We start from the raw sequence: 23824 nt of genomic DNA, 5'->3' as shown, positions 1-23824 counted from the left end.
GATGCAGATGGAGGGTGTGAAGGAGGCAGAAGTGACAGAACGTCATATAACCCATGGGATGTTGCCAATGAGGGAAAAGCAGGGTCTCGAGATGCTACTCAGGTGTCTGAGTAGCATGGAGGATGAAGTAGAGGTCTTTTTACCAGGAGATAGAATCCAGGCCACAGGGCCAGTCAGGGAAAGGGAACAGGTTCATTTGAGGGCACACTGCATTCGATGTGCCAGTGGGACACCAGGGGGAAACCCCCAACAGGCAGAAGGCTACATGGGTCTGCAGACTGGAGAAGAGGTTTGGTCTGGGGAGGTCTGGCCTGTGGGCAGCAACTGAAGGCACGGAGTACGGTAGAGAACTTGGAGAATGCAAGGAGATGCAGGAGAGACGGGGTCAAGGACTGCCTGGAAACTATCTTAAAGGGTAGGCAGGAAAAGTAAGCCAAGCAGCCTGAGAAGAAACATGAGCAGAAAAGAAGCAGGTAAGAATCACTTCAAGGGGTCAATGAACACTTCATTATGAGCCAACACGTTGTGTTTTTATTATTCCTCTGTCAACAGGCATTATACCACGTCTGCCTGGACAGGGCAGGATGCAGGGTGATGATGGGGTAGCCACAAGGTCTGGGTGAGGGAGGACGGGTGCTCACTGGGTAGACTTGACTTTCCAGATGCTGACTGTCACAACCAACAAGCCACATCACAACCTCCGAGTGTGTTCTCTTTGACACTTCCACGCCTGATTTCCCCTCAAATACAGGCCAATTTGGCACGCAATTAACTATCAGTGAGAAGACACCATGCTCAAAGTTATGCATTCCAACACATCCTTCTAGGAAAATGGAAAATCATAAATGTCACAATTACCATAAATGACAATTTGACCGGAAAAGGACAGAAACAATCACAAAAGAGAAAAAACAAATGACTCTTCTATTTATGAAAAATATTCAATTTCATTAGTAATAAAAACAGTAAAATTTAAAATGAGATGCCATTCTCACATCCCAAACTGGCAAAGATGAAAAGATCTGATCATCTTCAGGGCATAACAAAACAAGTACTCTCTTATACTGCCAATGACAGCCCAACTTTCCTGGATATATTTTTAAAACTGAATCAATATCTATAAAAGCATATTCAAAGTTTATATTTAATGGTTTTTAAAAAATCAGAAATCAACTCGAATGTCAAAAATAAAATGTTAAAATGATTTAAATATATACCGTAAGACAATATTCAACCACTGAAATTTTTTTTAAACAAGAAACTTTTTATGATATGGGGAAACGCTTATAATATTAAACAAAAAAGTAACTGAATATAAAGTCGCATACAGAATAAGTGCTCAGTTATGTGAAGAAAAGAACGTACAAAAAGAAAACCTTGTCACGAGATTGGCAGTGGTGATCCCTAAAGGAACTGATTATTTTTCCCTTCCTGCTTATACTTTTCTGTATGAACATGGATTATTTTGATAATCGGGAGAAAAACACATACAAACATCTTCTGGCAATTCTAGTCCAGCCACAAGAGTAAGTACATAAGCACTACTGCTTGGCTTCAAGAGTATACAGTGCTCAAGGGCACAAGAAAGACTGAGGTGTGACCTTTGAGCAGGTAAAAAAAAAAAACAAAAACCATCTTTAAGATGTGCAGACGACATAAATATACAAGCATAAAACATAGACTAAATAAAAATGTAATTCCTGGGTTTTTGCCCAAGTGACTTTCTCTGTAACTACCCTCGTATCAAAATGCCTGAGTTTCTAGAAGGGCAGACTTAAATATACTTGATGTGAGGTGTAAATGGCCAATAAACTGGTTACTCTGACCCTGAACAATGATGAGTCCATGACAGCAGTTGACCACCACCCTAGTCTGAATGTACCTTTCCAATCCATAGTCATTCCATGAACAGTAGGAGAAAAATAGATTGAACTTTAATTGAATCAGGAATGCAGTTTGAGAAAGAAGGAAGAAGAGAGAAATGAGGCAGTGAGGCAATGAGAACCCAGCTCCTACAGATTAGTCACACGAGATTTCTAAAGTGGATTTGCAGTCATATTTGTCTTCATTAGCTGTGAGTTAATGACAGGAAGTGTCCATTTCCTAACACAACTTGGCTGTGTATATAGAATAATTTGGATCAAAGTCAGGTACATTTCCAAGTCCATCTGAGCTTGCCAATTAGCTTTAAGAGTTTTTCATAGGCTGTTCTAGGCTGGTAACATAAGGCACAAAGACTAGGGGCCAGTCCCACCTTTACAGGTTGCCTGGCACCCCAGCCCTATAATACCTGGTAAATGGCTGCCCCGTGGCTCAGGGGATGCTGGTGTCTGGAAGGAGAGGACCGCTGTATGACTAGTGGTCTCCCCACAGCGTGAGAGCACAAGAGGGAAAAGATTACGAACACTTTATTTTGGTTATTGAATTAATCCAAAAGGAAATGTAGATTAAATCAATATTTAATTCAGAAGAAGTCAGTTTCTGTTACAAAGCCATGATGATATTTCAAAGAGTAGAGAGGGTGTTTAAGGGGGCAGGATCTTGGAACTTCACAGCTATATTACAGCCTTCTTCGGTTGTAAGCATGGATTGCTGTGGTTTGACATGGCAAATGATTTAATAAAAAAAAAAGAATACCAAATAAAAATGTATGCAGCTACTATTTACCTGTATTAACAAGCTTCATATAAAAGCATAAATATATTTTATGGTGATAGTGAGGGAGACACCTCTACACTATCCCAGTGTATATTCATTCACCTGAGGTCAGTTCACCCCTTCCTTTCAAGGAACAATTTAAAGAGTGGACCATTAAAGTAGAAAAGCTTTCTACATAAGGATTATGGCCTCCATGTATATGGGACGGACAAGAGAGGTACCAGCTGGAACCAAATCAACTTGCTGGAGGGTTTGCAAATAGCGTTTTTCATAGACTTAGGCATTTGATCATAACAAAACTATGTCTACTGATGTGAGATCCAGAAGGTCCTTGTGGACCAACTGCATCAGCTGGAGAACCAGAATTCCCTGTGGAATAATCCATTAGACAAAGAACCAGAATTCATAGGAAGATGGCTACATCAGCACTGAGAAGAGTACCTTTCCATGTAGGGGATCATGGATTCTTCTTTTTAACCCCAGGCTTCACCTCCTCTCCCCAAAGCAGATGCACTTCTACTTCTCAAAAGAACTGAGGCCACCACGTGGGAATTCTCTTAACATCTACTCCTTGTACTTTAATCTTACCCTATTGCAACCCTCCCTCCCTCTGCCACAGAGCTGCCCCAGCCCCTGCCCAGAGCTAACCCCAAGGCACCTTTACCCCTTCCCCCAGGACTGCGCTTCATCAGTTAGCTGCAGCCCTGCCCACCCTCTCCTCCCCATCCCTCGTCGTTTCTTGCCACTGACACCTTCCTACCTGGGCTCCTGGGCTCCGGTCAATCTGTCACTCGTGGTGCCTTCTTAATGTTCAACTTCAACTCTCTGCTTAAAAGAACCTTCTTTGCTTCCCAAATTATAAATGGGTTATATTCAGATGGTTACTAGACTTACCATGGTTATGAATTCATAATGTATTTAAAAGTCAATTCCCTATGTTGTTTACTTGAAACTAACATGATACTGTATGTCAACTTTTTTTCATTTAAAAAAAAAAGTAAAAGTTAAAAAAAAAAACAAAGTGGGTGAGTCTAATAATTTGATTCTCACCAGTGGTATCTGAGAGTTCATGCTGTTCCACATTCTTGTCAGGATTTGCCATTATCAGACTTAAAAACCTTTTGCTTATCAGGTGGAGGTGAGGGTGTATCTTGTGGGGGGGTTGTAATCACATTACTCAAGAGGTTGAGCAACTTTTCATTTTACTGGTTCCTTGCGGTTCCTCTTTATGAAGTGTTTGTTCAAGTATTTCGCCACCCTTCTCCACTCCTGGATTTTTGCTTCAGTTGGTTGCCTGTCCTCCTTACTGATTCACAGGCATTCTTTACATATTCTCCTTTGTGAATTTATGAGTGTTTTAAATATTTTATCTTTTCACTCTCTATATAGCCTTTTGATAAAGCTCATAATTTTAATGTAGCCAAAGTTATCAATTGTTTCCTATGCGACTTATGCTCTTTGTTTCTTAAGAAATTATTTCCGACCTCATGTTAATAAAGATATTTTTAAATCTCAAAAAATAAACAAACAGGTCATACTCCCAAAAGTCCTTTATAAATTGGAAGTTATACTTAAGCCCACATTCACGCCTCCATTTGCCCAACATTTACTGAGCACGTAACACGTGTCAGGCACTGTGCTGGGCAGCCTATAACGTACATGAAGTAGAGTTCTCTTCAGAGAATGTTACAGAACCAGCTCTACAGTCTAAGCATCATTTATCCTCCATCCATTCAGCTGATATTCACTCAGCACCTACCATGCATCAGACATTGTATTGGGCACAGAGGGTATAATAAAAGACTCAGACCAGCCCTCAGGAGGTTTACAGCCTACCAAGGGAAGCCACTTTTCATAGAAAGGGAATGCCCCTGCTGGGAAGAATGCTCAGGACTCTCCTTCAGACAGGCACAGTGTCTATAGCCAGACTTCTGACCAGAAAAAAAGACAACCTATCAACATGCAAGTAACAAATAGAAAAAGAACTGCACTCAGTTTAAGTCTTTAATGCATTTAATTACCTTGATTTGCTTTTGCTAAATCTTGTAAACCATTGCCTACTTATACTTTATCATTTTCTATCCAGAGAATGTACATTTCATCCAGTTTACCCTCAGTAAAAGGAGAAGGCTATAATATCCTCTCTTACTAAGTGCTTCTCCTCTCCTATTAACTGCTTTCAAGCTGCTGGTGGAAATGAATTCTATACTCTAATACTGGAATTTAAAAACAGTTAAACTCTCTGCAAGGAAAAGCTACCTTTCCTTAGCTGAAGATTCTTCATGAAATTTGATAATGGTTTCTATCTAATATATAAATATCAAATCCTGTTTAATTCCTGGATAAAGTTTACAGTACTGGAAAGTAAACTCTCTCATTTACTTGCTCAGTATGGAAAAGTATGAGGACGTCAAGGTATTTGCCATGTTTCTTACAGAAAAGGGGTGCGGGTGTCACAGATAAAGTACTTACAATGGAAGAATTTTGACAAGGAAAGTGACTGGTGTTTGTTGGCACCAATTACACAGGAATACAGAGAAGTTAGGAAACCTCACTACCATCACTTTGTGACACAGCGAGGACTCAAACCCAGACCAAGATGATTCTGGATCTAGCACTCTTCCCCCCACCACTTAAAACACACTTAAGTGTCACCCAGGGCCTAAATGTGAAACAGAATACCGATGATTTTCATTGTATTATCTTCTCACGTTTCATACACACACCAGTTACAACTAAACATCAAGCCAGCAATTATTCCCTTAGGAATGTATCTCTGTATTTCTGGTACTATAGTAAGAAGGGAGTGCTACTTGTTATAGGTGATTAAAAGTCATTTTCTCCTGGATGACAGTTCCTAAACCGATCTCCTGGGCATGGCAAAATGTGACCCGGGGAACAAGGTATCTGCATCAAATGTCAGAGCCAACAATCATCAAGGAAGCAGAATATTTAGCTGAAAAACAGTGTGTGGGTTCATATCCTGGTGGATGGCGGTAAGTGCCTCCCTTCATACATTTCTTAAGAAGGCTGAGGGGAAAGACTACAGCCAAGACGTCTAAATGGAGCCTCCTCAGGCTGTACCACGTAAAAGTTCAGGTAACACATCAGCTACGTGCCTTTTTTTTTTCTTCCCAATTTTAAGTATTTTTAAAAATTCCTCTAAACTTGTTAATTGGTAAACTGAAACAAAAAACTTAAAAGAAGAAAAAAACCACTTTTATAATCTGCAGTCTATTGGAAAAACTTGTACTTCACTTAATAAATTAGAAATTATCTGATTCTTTCAAGGATCGTCTAGAGCAGCACTGTCCAATAGAATTTTGTGAGCCATGTACATTATTTTAAAATTTTAGGAGCAACATTAAAAAAGCAAAAAGAAATTAATTGTAATAATGTATTTAATTCAAAATATCTAAAATATCATTTCCACATAGAATCAATATAAAAAGTATTAAAATATTGACAATTTTTTCTCATAGTAACACTTCAAAATCTGGTGTGTATTTTGCACTTACAGCACATCTCAACTCAGGCACTAAATTTTCATCAGAAATACCTGATCTGATTTAAACTTTCAAAAATTTATAGTTGAAAAGTAGATGCCCAAGTTGTTCCAGACACACGTAAAAGTTTTCCAATAACTGAATTAATTATTAGTTCTAAATTTTAAATGAACTAAAATTAAATAAAATTAAAAATTCAGTGCCTCTGTCATACTAGCCATATTTCAAATACTCAATGGCCATATGTGGCCACCATATTGGACAATGCAGGTCTAGAGCTTTCACTTTGCAAATCTGGTCAATTCTGGTAAGAATTCTTCCAGACAGGGAAAGATCTGTTTACTCATGAAGAAAATCCAGGAAGACTAACTCCCAATGCTCTGCCCTTCTGAATGAATGAGACTCACATGGCAGGATATGGTCACTCTTCGTTTATTCAGGACAAAGATGACCTTCCCTGGTCTAAACTATCATAACATGATAGAAAAGGCAACACAGTAAGCCGAGGTTCAAACTGGAGAGATTTTAAAACCACGGATATTCTTTTGAGTGAAATTCTCTGTCTCCCTTCTAAAAGTATTCTGGCAAATTTACTGGCATATTTCTTGAGATTCACCAGGTACTAGTTCCATATGCCCCACTCTACACACAGTACATCATTTAATCTCACAGCAATCCTGTGAGATAGGGTGAGAGACAGAGAGGGTGTTAATAATTTGTTCAAGGTCATACACCTAACTATAAGGTGCAGAGCTAGGATTCAAGCCCAGAGAGTCAGATTAAAAAAAAAAAAAAAAAAAAAAAGCCTGCCACAGAAGCCCTCTGATTCTAACCACACACCCTAAGTTCCTACTTTTCAAAGGCTCCTCACAATTCTCACGGAGTAGGCGGGGCAGAACAGAGCAGGAATCGCCTTGTACTTTACCAGGGAGACACTTTACCCAGAAGAGCAGTCCCTCCACCTCGTGTCCAATGCCTTTTCTAAGATGCCTGGGGTCAGGAGCCAGGCAGGGGGTACCTGTCGTCTACTATGTACCATGCATGCTGCCATCATGCCTTGTTCACTCTTCCAAACCACTCTGGAAGGAAGTAGTATCCACACATAAAGAGGTGAGAGTTCCATCAGGTAAGGAAGGCTGCCTTCAGTCACACAGCCAGCTTGCACCACAGCTGGAATTCCAACCCAGGTCTGCGTCTGGCCGAGGTGGAGCCTCAGCCTAGGGCCTCCTGATGATAAGACTCTCCCCAAACCACAGTGACTCTCTTTGCTCAAGAGAAACCTTCTACCAAACTGATATAACATGAGCGACCATATACAGCAGAAGGTAGGATCAGATTTCTTCGTAATTTAGATGCTGTTAATCAGAGTGGCTGTTCCTTTTTTTTTTTTTTTTTTTTTTTTTTTTTTTGCGGTACGCGGGCCTCTCACTGCTGTGGCCTCTCCCGTTGCAGAGCACAGGCTCCGGACGCGCAGGCTCAGCGGCCATGGCTCACGGGCCCAGCCGCTCCGTGGCATGTGGGATCTTCCCGGACCGGGGCACGAACCCGTGTCCCCTGCATCGGCAGGCGGACTCTCAACCACTGCGCCACCAGGGAAGCCCAGAGTGACTGTTCTTATGTCTTCTGATTTGGTAAAGTTTTATTGTATTTACATGGGATGAATTCACAATTCAAAAAACAAAAACCAAAAAAGATACAGAGCAGGTTGGTTTTATCTGGTTAAATCTTCAGAGACAGGGATTTCAAGGGCAAACATGACTTAGCTGCTGAAGGCACTGGCAGATGGAATTGGCTTTTCCCCAGAGCTGGATTAAACAGGCCAGCCTGGAACTGATCCAGGGTGACAACTCACAAAGGGGGACTAAATCATCATTGGAATACATTGGAAACATGGAGCCACTTAACTCGGGGGTGCACTTGACTCATTACATAACAGGCAAAATGGCAATCAGACCTGTTTTCACTCAAGCAGACAATGCCTCTGAGTGGAAAGAAACACCCCTCACCAGCACAAGACTGTCTCTGTTGAGAATATTCCCCTCATAGAACTGTATGAGCAAAAGCAGGCCTCACCACCAACCCCAATTATCACCAGGCTAGCAGGTCTCTGGAATTCTGGATCTGAACAGCGCATGGCAGACTGTTATTATTAGCCAAATTTTAAGCAGGTTTGTGAACACCTGGTTCAGAAAATCACAAGTAATAAATCCCTTATTTTCAACGTTCAGGGAAAGGTATGTATTTTTTATTAATAGTCTTTATTAATAGACAATCAGTTTCTCCCACCCCCACTATATAAACATGAGCAGATATTTAAAGATTATCAGTTTGATAAAGTGCCAACAGGATACCCACTTGTCTTGGGTCAGCCTCAGCTTTCCCATGAGCAGGAACTTTGCTCAAATAATTTCATAATTTGGGAACATATGTATACGTATAACTGATTCACTTTGTTATAAAGCAGAAACTAACACACCATTGTTAAGCAATTATACTCCAATAAAGATGTAAAAAAAAAAATAATTTCATAACTCATACGTGCTTACAGTTCCCATTTAAAAAAACAAAAAACAAGCCAAGCTTCCTCACCTAACCCAACCAGCAGTTGTTAGGACAATTTAAAAACATTTGAGAAATCAATAGTTCAATTCACGACATAAGAGCAATTTTTCCTTCCCCAGAATCTGTAAACAAAAAAGATCACCTTTCCACAAATGAGACGGTATCTGTGAAAATACTCTTCAAATCCCCTGCACGTGGCAGACCCTCCTGGACAGGGTGTCGGTCAGTCCCAAGTACATACCATGCACTGGTTCCCTTGGCCTGAGCCCCACCCTCAAGTTCATGACAAGAGCAAGGCCTCTACAGGACCAGGTTGAACAGGCCTCTCCCTTCTGAGAAACAGAGCTGGATCAAAGTCTTTGGGGACAGTTATTTAACTTTCCACTTTGCTTTCCTTGAATGCATACTGTAGGAGGTTACTCAGCCCCTATTCCTGTTACTAATATTCTCCTAAAGTGACCTTTATAAATTAAAATCTATAGAGTTAATCATAAATCACCTATTAGTCAACTGTTTTCAACTTTTATTTAGGCAATTCCTCTACCCATGCTGTCATCAAAAACTAAAATTGGGTAATTCGAATTGGCCATCTCTACTTCCCCTTTCAGAGGGAAATGATAACAAAGGGTGAATGATCCACAGAGAAGCTCAAAAGGAAAGACAACTTAAAGCCAGCTGTGCCCATTATAAAGCGGTCTTAAACTTGTTTGTAAATGGTGACAGAACAAACCACGTCAGACCTGAAGGTATGGAATTTACAGCATTAAACTTAATATCATTAGTGGAACTTTACAGGGTCCTTTACAACATTTGTGTACGTTCATCAAAGTGGTATTTCTAGCCAAAAACAAAAACAAAAAAACTAGTGTTTATCATTCAGGGCCCCAAAGTTTGGAACACTGCACCTCTTTCAAGAAGTAAGTTGCCACCCACCTCGAAAGGGTTTCCAAAGGATCACTGATAGTAAGGGTATCTGATTTCATTTACTCACCTACTATATCTGCAGGGATGCTGGGAAGTCTCAATGAACAACTTCAGAAAAATGCCACCTGGAGAAACAAATTGAACAAAACATTACTTTTTTTTTTTTTTTTAAACACACAAGGAAGGCTTACCATACAATTTTATGTCTCATTAAAATATGTGGTGTTTCAAATATTGGCCCCAGGTTGCATATAAGTTCAGCTTGCATTACAATGTAGCCACCCCTTCCTGGGAACACTGATGCACTAACCCAAAGTCCAAACCACTGATGAACCAGAAAAAAATAAGGGAGCAGGGAAAGGAGGTGCAGCCCATGAACATGTACCTTACGACATCCTTTCCTTTCCCCTCACAAGGGGATCAACTTGAAAACACAACCTGTGACCTTGAGGGCACTTTATGAACAAACATAAAAAGCTCAAATAATCCAAAAATGAATTATGGAATGAAATATAAAATTGTGAATGAGGAATCCATCCTGGCAGCACTTTATATCCTTTATCAGTTATTCTGTTAACTTTTTTTAAAGCTAAATTCACAAGGATGTCAAAAATTGGAGAAATGGGGAAATGGTCATTAAAACCCTCACATAGTAAACAGAGGAATCGAGAAGAAGAATTTCTTTAATGATTAGTTAGTTTATTCCAAAATCACGTATTCCTTTTGGTGTTCTCAAAGTCTTTAGATAACCTTTTAAAATTATAAGCCTATTTAATATGGTCACAAAATAGACCAAAATGTCTTTCAGCACTGCTTTTAAATATTAAACATAAATGGAACAAATTTCTTATATAAAATATCACAGTTGCCATTTCTTGGGAATTTATTGTGCACCCAGGACTGTGTGGCATCAGATTATAACCTTTCCAGACAGGGAGTATGTCCATTAACATATGAGGAAGCAGATTTTGAAAGAAGCAGAGAAATTTCCCCAGTATCACACAGATCCAGGGTTTCCAAATCATGCTCTTTTCACTCTGCTATGTGGCCCCTTGAAAGCACTCCTTTCACTCTATGTAGTCTATTCATCACCTCCCCAAATAGAAATCTGACATTCCTTAAAGTAAAAGTCTGGAAAGGAAACTGACTAGCAGATAAAATTAACTTGTGCTTTCTGCATGTTTAAAAATGTTGAGCCTAAACATGCCATTTAGGATTGTAACATAATACAGTACATGAGTAAAAACTTACATCCAGATAACTAGGTTAACATGTGAAGCATCAGTATAAATCCAGACTGGACCTAAGGATGGAAAGCCAATACTGGACTCAAAGGCTCCTCTATCTAAAGAAATCATTTTAGTTCAAACTCGAGGTTACTTGACAATGCTCATTGGGCTTCAGTTAAGAAAAAATACATACATAAAAGAATTCTGAACTCCTAAGGTCCTTTGTTATATAATAGCTTGGGGGAGTTATGATTTTTTTAAAAGGTTCTTTATAAGTTAATTACTAGTTAAATTCCAAGAATTTCCCACAGTTTAATTTTACCCTTTCAGGAAACATCATGGGAAGTCATGATCAGTATTTTTATCTGGAAACAGCTTCTGTGAAATAAGCCACTAGGATTATTATGAATGGGTCTGTTATAAATGAAGTTCTTGATCAATGTTTCATTACCTCTAAAAGCTAAATGGGTCACAAAAATACTTGAATTAGCACACCTCCAAATCAAAGATAACATTTTTGTTTTGTTTTGTTTTTGTTTTTTTCGGTACACGGGCCTCTCACCGCTGCGGCCCCTCCCACCGCGGAGCACAGGCTCCAGACGCGCAGGCCCAGCGGCCATGGCCCACGGGCCCAGCCCCTCCGCGGCACGTGGGATCCTCGCGGACCGGGGCACGAACCCATGTCCCCCGCATCGGCAGGCGGACCCTCAACCACTACGCCACCAGGGAAGCCCAAAGATAACATTTTAAAAATCTCTTTTGTTACATACAAGGCAAGCAAAAGTTCTGGACAGTTAAGGCAGATATCGAGACCCTAACAACAGAGAAGGCAGGGTTGAATCCTGATTCCCACCTAAAATTCTCCAAACTCACAATGCCAACAAAAAAGCACCTCCTAGAATACATAAATTTGGCCTAAGGTCCAAAGAAGTATGTTATCTGGGAGTAAGTTTTCAGTATCATGATAAAGCTTTTCTGACAGCCAAGTCCCATCTTGTGAAACCACCGAAGTGATCAGAAAGATGAACCATGCCAATTCTGTTATTGGATATGGTTGGTAAATAGGGTGTTATAGTTTTTTATTTTTTAATGCTATTTCAAAAAAATACAGTAGACTAAAAATATGTCAAATCTCACAGTCCTCAAAAGTTCATAAAAAATAATGTATTAGGCATTAACTGTCAGGCACTGTTCTATGTACTTCATGGAAATTAAGTCTTTTATTTCTCACAAAAACCCTGAAGTAGGTACTAAATATACCCATTTATTTTATTATTTTTTAATTAATTTTTATTGGAGTACAGTTGCTTTACAGTGTTGTTAAAGATTTTTTTTTTGATGTGGACCATTTTTAAAGTCTTTATTGAATTTGTTACAATACTGTTTCTGTTTTGGTTTTTTGGCTGAGAGGCATGTAGGATCTTAAATCTTAGCTCCCAGACCAGGTATCGAACCCACACCCCCTGCATTGGAAGTGCAGCACTCACAAAGGCATTATCATGCTGCCATATCACCATTTTTCCATTTCTCTACGTGCAAATATGTTTTTCATTTACAGGTTGTTAAACACACGGGAGCTTATAAAAATTAGAAATATCTGTGTTTCTTATTTATCATTCTTTTGTCTTCATTTTTGTAGATTTTTTAAATTAATTTTTATTGGAGTACAGTCCATTTACAATGTTGTGTTAGTTTTTGCTGTACAGCAAAGTGAATCAGTTATACATATACATATATCCACTTTTTTTTAGATTCTTTTCCCATATAGATCATTACAGAGTATTGACTTCCCTGTGCTATACAGTAGATTCTTTTCTTTTTTTTTTAAGATTTTTTTGATGTGGACCATTTTTGAAGTTTTTATTGAATTTGTTACAATATTGCTTCTGTTTTATGTTTTGTTTTTTTTTTGGCAGAGAGGCATGTGGGATCTTAGCTCCCTGACCAGGGATCAACCCCGCACCGCCTACATTGGAAGGCGAAGTCTTAAACCACTGGAAGTCCCTGGTAGATTCCTATTAGTTGTCTATTTTATATATAATAGTGTATATATGTCAATCCCAAACTCCCAGTTTATCCCTCCCTCCCTTCCCCCCTTGGTAAAACAAACCATAAGTTTGTTTTCTACATCTTTGACTCTATTTCTATTTTGTAAATATGTTCATTTGTAGATTAGAAGTCTGCTGAGCCCAATAAATACAGGTACTATTTCTTCTAGCAAGGATTCTTAAAAAAATTCAAACCACCACATTTGTGCATATTAAGGAGTTAAAAACTTTTTGCTTCCCATTCATCCCCATTTGGTTCCCTGCCCTTTGGTTCCACTTCCGGAGATCAGGAGGAGAAACAATAGCTGCCTTTAGTGCCGGAGCACAGCCCCCACGTGACAGGCCCCAGCTCTTATTTATTGAATTGAATTGCCAAAAACAGGAAGCTGAGTTTAAGACCCCTTTCTCAGTTATAAATTTCTATAACTTGACATGCACTGATTTGAACTGTTTCTTGTTACTCTGTAAAACTAGAACCAAGAAGTGTAAGTTATCTTGAAGTTAGGAGGCTAGATTTCAGCTTAACTGAAGAAAGAATGTCATCATAAACAGCTGTCCCACAGAGGTCCAGGCTGCCTCTGGGTGGGTGAAGAGGCAGCTGCTTGTGATCACAGATGCCCGTAGAAGGGGAAAGTCTTAATAACCGTCCTGTAACAGAAAGAGGCATTTCATGAACCCTGCGGTAGTTCACAAAGCCCATACTTGGTAAGGATGGGGGGTCCCGTGGCAGAGCGCTGTGTAAGTTACACGACACTTTGAAATTCATTTTCTCATTTGATCAACACTAAGAGTGGAAGGTAGATGGAGTGCGGGTGGGAACAGACATCATTTATCATTCCCATTTTACAGACTAGGAATTTGAACAACTTGAACTGAATCACACAGTAAACGCTATAATCTGGGCTCCAACACAGGACTTCTGACTCTCAAGTCCAGGGTATTTCCAACTAGGCAATATTGCAACAACCAAGACCATATTTATTCATCAAGGACAGGGGCAATGATGGGTCCCAAAGATGTGAAGCACGGAAGTGAATACCAAAGGAGATGAGCTGAAAGCAAAATACGGTAAGAGCCCTACTACTCTCACAAACCACCCCTTCTACCTCACTAAGAAGTACTCTATATTTTTGGTAGAGACACTTCTCTCGCTTACATGTGTCCACTAAAGGAATAATTGTCCAAATCCTACTTTACTGTGCTATGTTGATACAATAAGTGCTTGAGGCAGTCGGTTCACATTTTAAGGGGAGTTAGTGGCAGCATAATACACACAAAGAGCAGTGTCCCGGGGCTTCCCTGGTGGCGCAGTGGTTAAGAATCCTCCTGCCAATGCTGGGGACGTGGGTTCGATCCCTGGTCTGGGAAGATCCCACATGCCATGGAGCAACTAAGCCCATGTGCCACAACTACTGAAGCCTGCACCCCTAGAGCCTGTGCTCTGCAAGAAGAGAGAAGCCACCACAATGAGAAGCCCGTGCACTGCAATGAAGGGTAGCCCCCGCTCGCCACAACTAGAGAAAGCCTGCACGTAGCAACGAAGACCCAATGTAGCCAAAAAAATAAAGAAAGAAAGAAAAAAAAAAAGAGCAGTGTCCCATTTCTGCATGTAAAGTATAAATTGTCATTCAAAGCCTAGGCTGGGAGTTTAAAAAAAAAAAAAAAAAAAAAGTCAATGGAATGCACTGACTATTCTAACAACAGGTCCGGGATAACCTTGGGTCTGACAACAGGAGTTTAACAGAAATGGGTCAGCCAGTGAAGGACCGCTGAACCTTACAAGATTTTCCAGGAAAGACGTAAGAGCATCAAATTTCACGAACCTGTCTACCAAGTAGAGAGGGTGGCAGACTGCCAAAGGCTGGACTGTGATAACTCATGTGAAATCCTGGGAACTTGAACCTCTACAATGCATGCCCCGCCACTCAGCCACACAGGGAATGACTGAAGTTCAAGTTTCCAAAGACCTCACAGACTACAAGCTGAATGTTCATCACAGAAACTTCCTTTTACTTGTAAGGAAGTAAATTCAAAACTCCCCACATCAGCATGAATCTGTTAAAGGGTAAGTTTTTAAGTATCTGCGTACCACAGAATAGCCTACTTGGATTTTATCTCCTGCATTTGGACAGTGCAAGGCACAGGACAGATGTTTCATGAATGTTTACCGTGTAAACGAATGGATGATCACATTAGGAAAATTTGCCACAGATAGAAAAGGCACGATATGGGAAAGAGAGAAATTCTGGGTTAATAGGAATGAGAAAATCATCAAGCCAAGATGACAGCAGGAATTCCAGAATGAGGAGAAAACACCAGAGGTGAAGGGTGACTCAGCAGGCGTGGAAAGAGTACGGGGTGGTGGTTATGCTGTCCTCGCAGGGGAGTCCTCAAGTCGGTGCATAATGTCTTCTGTCCTGGAGTATCCTTAGAAAACAGGTGGTGGAGGAGGCTAACGGAGCGAGTGTGCACAATTAAAGAGCTCTTTAGGGACTTCCTGTTGGCGCAGTGGTTAAGAATCCGCCTGCCAATGCAGGGGACATGGGTTAGAGCCCTGGTCTGGGGAAGATCCCACATGCCACGGAGCAACTAAGCCCATGCGCCACAACTACTGAGACTGCGCTCTAGACCCCGTGAGCCACAACTACTGAGCCTACTTGCCACAACTACTGAGGCCGTGCACCACAACTACTGAGCCTGCACGCCTAGAGCCTGTGCTCTGCAACAAGAGAAGCCACCGCAGTGAGAAGCCCACGCACTGCCATGAAGAGTAGCCCCTGCTCACCGCAACTAGAGAGAAAGCCCACGTGCTGCTATGAAGACCCAATGCAGCCAAAAAAATTTTTTTAATAAATAAGCAAACAAACAAACAAACAAATAAATAAATAATAAAAAGCTCTAAGTAATTCTGAGAAAGCTTCCTCCGGATGACAACTACTCTTAATATTCTTGCTTGCTTGTTTTTTAAACTTGAGTATAGATATGTGATCATTTTGCAAGAGAGAAACAGTTGTGAATATCATCAGGCACTGGCAATGAGTAAAGCTCATCCAATCCTCCAAAAACCACTTGTTCAAGAACAGGTCATTTGAGATTTGACAGATCCAGGTGTCACAGGAGGGCAGGTGAGTGCAGCACAGCCGGGGCACATGCCAGGCAAACAGGCGACCCCATGAGGAACTTGGACTGTAAGTGCTGACAAGCCCTTTCTGTTTGACATTTCTTAGCAGTCTGCATTCCAAATCTGGGAATAAACTTTAAGCAATAACAGACCAGTGTTTCTGAAAAACAGATGCCAAGATGAAAACTCGAAATAAAGAACGTCTACTCATTAAAAAGATTTCCAAACCAATTACCAAAGGGTAATTCAGACTCACACAGGCCAAGGCATATATACAGCAACTAGAGACACTGCTCCCGGGCTGGCTGTCAATGATAAACCCCTTGAAGTCCAGGAATCAGCCTGTCTGACCTATGGAATGCTTCCTGAAGACCCTCACATGGCATTGCCTTCACAGAGGTGAAGCTCATTGAGGGGCAGGGCTGTTACACCATCGGGACAGGCCAACTCACCATTGTGGAAATGCCTTTCCTTTAAAGGATTTGCAATTTCCTGAAAACACAGGCAAGAAATCAGAGAAAGGGAGAGTCTGCCTCTAAGCAAGGTAGCTCTAGTGGTAAAATGGAGAGCTTGCTTTAGGAAGCCCAGCTTCCCCAGCTTAAATATTTACCCTTTTCGTTATCTTACATATACATAAAAGCATTTATCTGTCCATTATTTTATCTTCTCCCAGTCAAAAAATATCTGCCAGGCACTGGGGAGACCAAAACGAACAAGGCATTCCTTGCTACTTTCCAGGAAAGTACTCCCTCTCGTGTGTTGTTAGCAATTCTCTGCCCGGATGCCCCCGCGCTGCACCCCCAAGACCCCTACTGCGGGAAGGGCTGGCAGCCTTTGCTTATACCACAACGCATGTGGGTCACTGCTGGTATGTGTACCTTAAGCTTCAGTCTTCATAATCAAAGGCTTTGAGCTTTGCTAAACCTTTGACATTAGTGAGCAGGTAACAGGATTTTGGTGGCACAGAGACAATGAAGAGGATCTTCATTTACACCAGAGAGAGCCCAGAAGGCCAGTGTCACTGGGGCACGCGTGAGGATACCCTCCGAATGAAGGCTGGAGGAATAAAATCACTTCAAACGCTCCTCACTTTCAGGAAAAAAAAAATCTCAAGAAATGTGTAAAAATCTGCATCACCATAAAACCAAGGGTACATGAACCTTTAATAAAATATTCTTAGCTGGCACTAAATCTCACACAGTAATGTACAGTATAATTTATCAATAAAAATAAATTCTAATACTCCTCGGTGGAGTCCTGTAATGAGGCCTGTACTACAACCACCACCCCACAAGGAAAAGGGGAGCACAGCTGCTGCACTCTAAGGAGGGAGAGAAGGAGGTGGGTACTGAAATTTCCTGACATCTCCTCAGACAGCTCTGCTTAACTAAGCAGAGGAATGTGCACACCACAAAGGAATACAATGACTTAGTATTAAAGAATAAAAACTATTATACATGGGGCTTCCTTGGTGGCACACTGGTTAAGAATCCACCTGCCAATGCAGGGGGCATGGGTTTGATCCCTGGTCTGGGAAGATTCCACGTGCTGCGGAGCAACTAAGCCCATGCGCCACAACTACTGAGCCTGTGCTCTAAAGCCCATGAGCCACAACTACTGAGCCTGCGTGCCACAACTACTGAAGCCTGTGCACCTAGAGCCTATGCTCTGCAACAAGAGAAGCCACTGCAATGAGAAGCCTGCGCACCGCAACGAAGAGTAGCCTCTGTTCGCCGCAACTAGAGAAAGCCCATGCGCAGCAACGAAGACCCGACACAGCCAAAAATAAATAAATTAATTAAAAAGAAAAAGCTATTATACATGACAGAAATCTTATTGCAGAATCACTGTATTTATAAAGCCTTCCATATAAAACTTAAAGTGGGAGGTGGAGGAAACCTGCCCTGATAAATTAGAGAAAATGAAGGCAAACACACTAAAACCAAAATAATGCCAAAGCTGCACGTGGAAGATGCCAGAGCTTTTCTGCGGAGTCCCCGCTGCTCATTCGTCCCATTCCCAATGAGCGCCCAGACCAGGGGTGACCTCAGAGCCCACACCCCTCATTTAGGAGAACCACAGCCTGTCCTTCCTGCCCACCCCGCCACCAGGACAGCCTCACCCTGGGTCAGAAGCAAAGGCCAAGCCCCGTCCTCTCTCCCTCAAGCTTTCAGGCATCACAACCAGGTCCCTTCCCGGTGGCACCACACAGTGGAGTTCTTTCTCAAAACACATAAATGACTGATCTTCCAGCCAAGATGGCAGAGACTTCTGCAACAGCTCTCAGAACAGGAACCTTGCCGAAGTGGTCTTTAAAATCAGAAAAGGACACAGGATAAGGGGGATGTGGGGAAGGAACGCGCTCAGGGGGGCACCTGGGAAGGGGAGAAAAGGGGAAAACCCAAGATTCTTTCTCCCGTATTTTTCTTCCCCAAGGACAGCATTCAAGGTCAGATTAATGAATGCATCCTCTTAGAACACACCTGACCTTAGCTCACCTGTCCTGGGTTTGTTGACCACTCCCCATGACAAGTCATGGGGCTATGCGTCCCTCTTTCGTGGCCCGCTTTGACCCCAAATCTGATGCTGTGTCCTCCAAATCTGCCCGTTTGCCTCTATATCTTCCCTAATTCCATACGTGGAACTCTGTTCAAGACCCAACTCAAGTGTCATCTTCCACGAAGCCTTCTCTAAACTTGCTCTTGCCTTTGACTTCTTCCCATCCCTCTCTTCTCTGAGCCCATGCGGACTTCTGAGCATGGCTCTGTCACTCCCAGCACACTGCGTAATAATTATTTCCTTGGTTGACTCCCAGGTCCAAGTACATCCATCCATCTGCTAGCTGACATTTACGAACTGTGGCTTCGGCAACATTACAAAATGGCCATGACTAAGTCCTTGACTAGGAACAGAGGCGTTCTCCAGTTCACAGATATTCATATGGCTTATCCTCTCACTTAATTCAAGTCCCTGCACGAATGTCACCTCCTTCCCTCACCGCCCGAGCTGAAGAGCACAGCATACATCCTCTCAGTCTCCAGCACTGTCTGCCATCCTCACCCAGCTTTATTTCTCCAAGCTCTCACCACTGCCTGACAGCCATCCATACAGATGGATGAATGGGCAGTTATAGACGTATCTAGATATATAGGTACAGATAAAGATTTTTTTCTAAGTCAATTGTTTGTCCACTAGAGTGTAAGCTCCATTAAGGCAAGGCCTTGAATGCGCTTGAGTCTGTGCTGTATGGACCCCTAATATCTGGACTAGCACCTGAGACAGACTGAGTTCTTAATATCAGTTGATGAATACATGTATGGGTAGATGATAACATCTTGGTCAAGAAACCCAAGGGGAAAAGGAGATCAGGTGAGGGTAGCCTCTATTTGCTCATAGAGGCTTTTTTTTTTTTTAACAGATCTTTATTGGAGTATAATTGCTTCACAATACCTTGTCAGTTTCTGTTGCACAACAAAGCAAATCAGCCATATGCATACACATGTCCCCATATCCCCTCCCTCTTGAGCCTCCCTCCCGCCCTCCCTATCCCACCCCTCTAGGTCATCGCAAAGTACCGAGCCGATCTCCCTGTACTATGCTGCTGCTTCCCACCAGCCAACTATTTTACATTCGGTAGTGTATATATGTTGATACTAGTCTCACTTCGCCCCAGCTTCACCCTCCCACCCCATGTCATCAAGTCCATTCTCTTTGTCTACCTCTTTATCCCTGCCCTGCAACTAGGTTCATCAGTACCATTTTTTTTATTCCATATATATGTTAGCATACGGTATTTGTTTTTCTCTTTCTGACTTACTTGACTCTGTATCAGACTCTAGGTCCATCTACCTCACTACAAATAACTCAATTTCGTTTCTTTTTATGGCTGACTAATATTCCATTGTATATATGTGCCACATCTTCTTTACCCATTCATTGGTCGATGGACACTTAGGTTGGTTCCATGTCCTGGCTATTGTAAATAGTGCTGCAATGAACACTGTGGTGCATGTCTCTTTTGAATTATGGTTTTCTCAGGGTATATGCCCAGTAGTGGGATTGCTGGATTGTATGGTAGTTCTATTTTTAATTTTTTAAGTAACCACCATACTGTTTTCCATACTGGTTGTATCAATTTACATTCCCACCAACAGTGTAAGAGGGGTCCCTTTTACCACACCCTTTCCAGCATTTACTGTTTCTAGATTTTTTGATAATGGCCATTCTGACTGGCGTGAGGTGATACCTCATTATAGTTTTGACTTGCATTTCTCTAATAATTAGTGATTTTCATGTACCTCTTGGCCATCTGTATGTCTTCCTTGGTGAAATGTCTGTTTAGGTCTTCTGCCTTTTTTTAACTGGACTGTTTTTTTTTTTTTATATTGAGTTCCATGAGCTGTTTGTATATTTTGGAGATTAATCCTCTGTCTGTTGTTTCATTTGCAAATATTTTCTCCCATTCTGAGGGTTGCCTTTTCATCTTGTTCATGGTTTCCTTTGTTTCGCAAAAGCTTTTACGTTTAATTAAGTCCCATTTGCTTTTTTTTGTTTTTATTTCTGTTACTCTAGGGGGTGGGTCAAAAAAGATCTTGCTGGGGCTTCCCTGGTAGCGCAGTGGTTGAGAGTCCGCCTGCCGATGCAGGGGACGCGGGTTCGTGCCCCAGTCCAGGAAGATCCCATATGCCGTGGAGCGGCTGGACCCGTGAGCCGTGGCCGCTGAGCCTGCACGCCCGGAGCCTGTGCTCCGCAACGGGAGAGGCCACAACAGTGAAAGGCCTGCGTACCGCAAAAAAAAAAAAAAAAAAGATCTTGCTGTGGTTTATGTCAAAGAGTGTTTTTCCTATATTTTCCGCTAAGAATTTTATAGTGTCTGGTCTTACATTTACATCTTTAATCCACTGGAGTTTATTTTTGAGTATGGTCTTAGGTAGTGTTCTAATTTAATTCTGCTATATGTAGCTGTCCAGTTTTCCCAGCACCACTTATTGAAGAGGCTGTCATTTCTCCACTGTATGTTCTTGCCTCCTTTGTCGTAAATTAGGTGCCCAGATGTGCATGGGTTTTTCTCTGGGCATTCTATCCTATACCATTGATCTATAATTTTGTTTTTGTGCCAGTACCATACTGTCTTCATTACTGTAGCTTTGTGGTATACTTTGAAGCTGGGGAGCCTGATTCCTCCAACTCTGTTTTTCTTTCTCAAGATTGCTTTGGGCTGGGAGCTTCAAGATGGCGGAAGAGTAACATGCAGAGATCACCTTCCTCTCCACAAATACATCAGAAATACATCTACATGTGGAACAGCTCCTACAGAACACCTACTGAACGCTGGCAGAAGACCTCAGACCTCCCAAAAGGCAAGAAACTCCCCACGTACCTGGGTAGGGCAAAAGAAAAAAGAAAAAACAGAGACAAAAGAATAGGGACGGGACCTGCACCAGTGGGAGGGAGCTGTGAAGGAGGAAAGGTTTCCACACACTAGGAAGCCCCTTCGCGGGCGGAGACTGCAGGTGGCGGTTGGGGGGGAGCTTAGGAGCCATGGAGGAGAGCGCAGCAACAGGGGTGCAGAGGGCAAAGTAGAGAGATTCCCGCACAGAGGATCGGTGCCGACCGGCACTCACCAGCCCGAGAGGCTTGTCTGCTCACCCGCCAGGACAGGCAAGGGCTGGGAGCTGAGGATCGGGCTTTGGTCGGATCCAAGGGAGAGGACTGGGGTTGGCTGCGTGAACACAGTCTGAAAGGGGCTAGTGCGCCACAGCTAGCTGGGAGGGAGTCCAGGAAAAGGTCTGGAGCTGCCGAAGAGGCAAGAGACTTTTTCTTGCCTCTTTTTTTCCTGGTGCACGAGGAGAGGAGGTTAGCAGCGCCCCTTAAAGGAGCTCCAGAGACGGGCATGAGCTGCGGCTACCAGTGTGGACCCCAGAGACGGGCATGGGACGCTAAGGCTGCTGCTGCCGCCACCAAGAAGCCTGTGTGCAAGCACAGGTCACTATCCATACCTCCCCTCCCGGGAACCTGTGCAACCGGCCATTGCCAGGGTCCCGTGATCCAGGGACAACTTCCCCGGGAAAACACATGGCGCGCCTCAGGCTGGTGCAACATCACGCCAGCCTCTGCCACCGCAGGCTTATCCCGAATCCGCATCCCTTCCTCCCCCCAGCCTGAGTGAGCCAGAGCCCCCGAATCAGCGGCTCCTTTAACCCCGTCCTGTCTGAGCAAAGAACAGACGCCCTCCAGCGACCTACACGCAGAGGCGGGTCCAAATCCAAAGCTGAACCCTGGGAGCTGTGCAAAAAAAGAAGAGAAAGGGAAATCTCTCCCAGCAGCCTCAGGAGCAGCAGATTAAATCTGCACAATCAACTTCATGTACCCTGCATCTGTGGAATACCTGAATAGACAACGAATCATTCCAAATTGAGGAGGCGGACTTTGGGAGAAAAGATATAAATATATTTTTTCCCTTTTTCTCTTTTTGTGAGTGTGTATGTGTATGATTCTGGCTGCGATTTTGTCTGTATAACTTTGTTTTTACCATTTGTCTTAGGGTTCTGTCTGTCCGTTTTTTGTTTTTTTTATTAAAAATTTTTTTTATTTTAATAACTTTATTTTATTTTACCTTCTTCTTTCTTTTTTTTTCTCCCTTTTATTCTGAACCGTGGGGATGAAAGGCTCTTGGTGCTCCAGCCAGGCGTCGGGGCTGTGCCTCTGAGGTGGGAGGGCCAAGTTCAGGACACTGGTCCACAAGAGACCTCTCAGCTCCATGTAATATCAAACGGCGAAAACCTCCCAGAGATCTCCATCTCAACGCCAAGACCCAGCTCCAATCAACGACCAGCAAGCTACAGTGCTGGACACCTTATGCCAAACAACTAGCAAGACAGGAACACAACCCCATCCATTAGCAGAGAGGCTGCCTAAAATCATAATAAGGCCACACCCCCCAAAAACACACCACCAGACGCAGACCTGCCCACCAGAAAGACAAGATCCAGCCTCATCTACCAGAACCCAGGCACTAGTCCCCTCCACCAGGAAGCCTACACAACCCACTGAACCAACCTTAGCCAGTGGGGACAAACACCAAAAACAACGGGAACTACAAACCTGCAGCCTGCAAAAAGGAGACCCCAAACACACTAAGTTAAGCAAAATGAGAAGACAGAAAAAAACACAGCAGATGAAGGAGCAAGGCGAAAACCGACCAGACCTAACAAATGAAGAGGAAATAGGCAGTCTACCTGAAAAAGAATTCAGAATAATGATAGTAGAGATGACCCAAAATCTTGGACATAGAATAAAGAAAATACAAGAAACGTTTCAAAAGGACCTAGAAGAACTAAAGAGAAAACAAACAGGGATGAACAACACAATAAATGAAATTAAAAATTCTCTAGAAGGGATCAATAACAATAACTGAGGTAGAAGAACGGATAAGTGACCTGGAAGATAAAATACTGGGAAAAAGGCTTCCCTGGTGGCGCAGTTGTTGAGAATCTGCCTGCCAATGCAGGGGACATGGGTTTGAGCCCTGGGCTGGGAAGATCCCATATGCCGTGGAGCAACTAGGTCCGTTTGCCACAACTACTGAGCCTGCACGTCTGGAGCCTGTGCTCCACAACAAGAGAGGCTGCAAGAGTGAGAGGCCCGCGCACCATGATAAGGAGTGGCCCCTGCTCACCACAACTAGAGAAAGCCCACGCACAGAAATCAGGACCCAACGCAGCCAAGGGTGGATAAATAAATAAATTAATTAATTAATTAATTAAATTTTAAAAA

The sequence above is a fragment of the Hyperoodon ampullatus genome (genome assembly GCF_949752795.1).
Source record: "Hyperoodon ampullatus genome assembly, chromosome: 4".
NCBI lineage: Eukaryota > Metazoa > Chordata > Mammalia > Artiodactyla > Ziphiidae > Hyperoodon > Hyperoodon ampullatus.
The sequence above is the reverse complement of the archived record's forward strand: the minus strand, read 5'-3'. Positions refer to the sequence as shown.